Here is a 1,049-nt window from a genome sequence, read left to right on the forward strand (position 1 = left end):
GCTGCTAAACCCGCAGTCTTCGTCCAGTGGATACCGTGCCACTCCACGCGCATCTGAAGGGCCGCGCTCAAAATGCCTCGAACTCTGTCCGACAACGCCATAGATGACATGCAGCGTCTGCTTCGCAACATGAGCAGTGCTCAGTGGTTTACGTGCCACTTCACGTGCGTCACGGGGGCCTCGGCCCCTGGCCGACAATGTCACGCATGACATGCAGCGACTGCTTTGATACTCGGGCAGCGCTCAGTGAACTACGTGCCACCTCACGTGCATCACGGAGGCCTCGCCATCGATGCCTCGGTTCTTGGCCGACCATGTCACGCATGAAATGCAGCGACTGCTCCAAACTTGAGCAGCGCTCAGTAGGCTACGTGCCACTCCACGATCAGCCCGCGAGCCACGCTCGGGACTCCTGTCTGATACACTGTTGGTGTCTACCAACTCGGACATCTCAATGTCCAGCACGTTGACCGTCTCGGTCCAGTGCTCTCGCCAATAGCGATTTTGTCTCCTGGCAGAGGTGGATTCATGACTCGCCAAAGCTCCACCAGGAGACGTGCGCGTAGCACCCAAGGTTTTTGACCTCCAATCAATCCATGGCTCATGGTATTTTAACCATGCCATTCCTAGGATGAGGTCATACCTTGCATCCAAGTCTAAGACTAGACAGCGTTCCACGCTATCAAAGTCAAGAAACTATAATCCAAGGTCCACAAGGACCTTCGGGAACGCGACACGTGTCCCCGTCGCTAAACGTACAGTGACGATGTCACCCAACAGCGTTTTCAGCGCTTCAGCATACAGCTGACTTCCTTCCATCGTTATGCGTCGAGCATAATTGCCCGACGCCCCGGAATCGGTGAGGATACTCCATGGCTTTTCGAAGCCCGTTACGGTCGTCTCCACGACCAGCAATCCCGGCTTGCATACACGTTTCGTGTTCAAGAGCACGGGGCTCTTCGAGGCTGGGCCCTGTTGACCTATGCCCCTAAGGCTCAACAGAACTCAGTTCTCCCCCAGTAGGTCGCCCCGCGCCTACTGAGTGGTGT

This window comes from Plasmopara halstedii, assembly GCF_900000015.1.
Source record: "Plasmopara halstedii genome assembly, contig: Scaffold_2956, whole genome shotgun sequence".
In the NCBI taxonomy this organism is placed as follows: Eukaryota; Oomycota; class Peronosporomycetes; order Peronosporales; family Peronosporaceae; genus Plasmopara; species Plasmopara halstedii.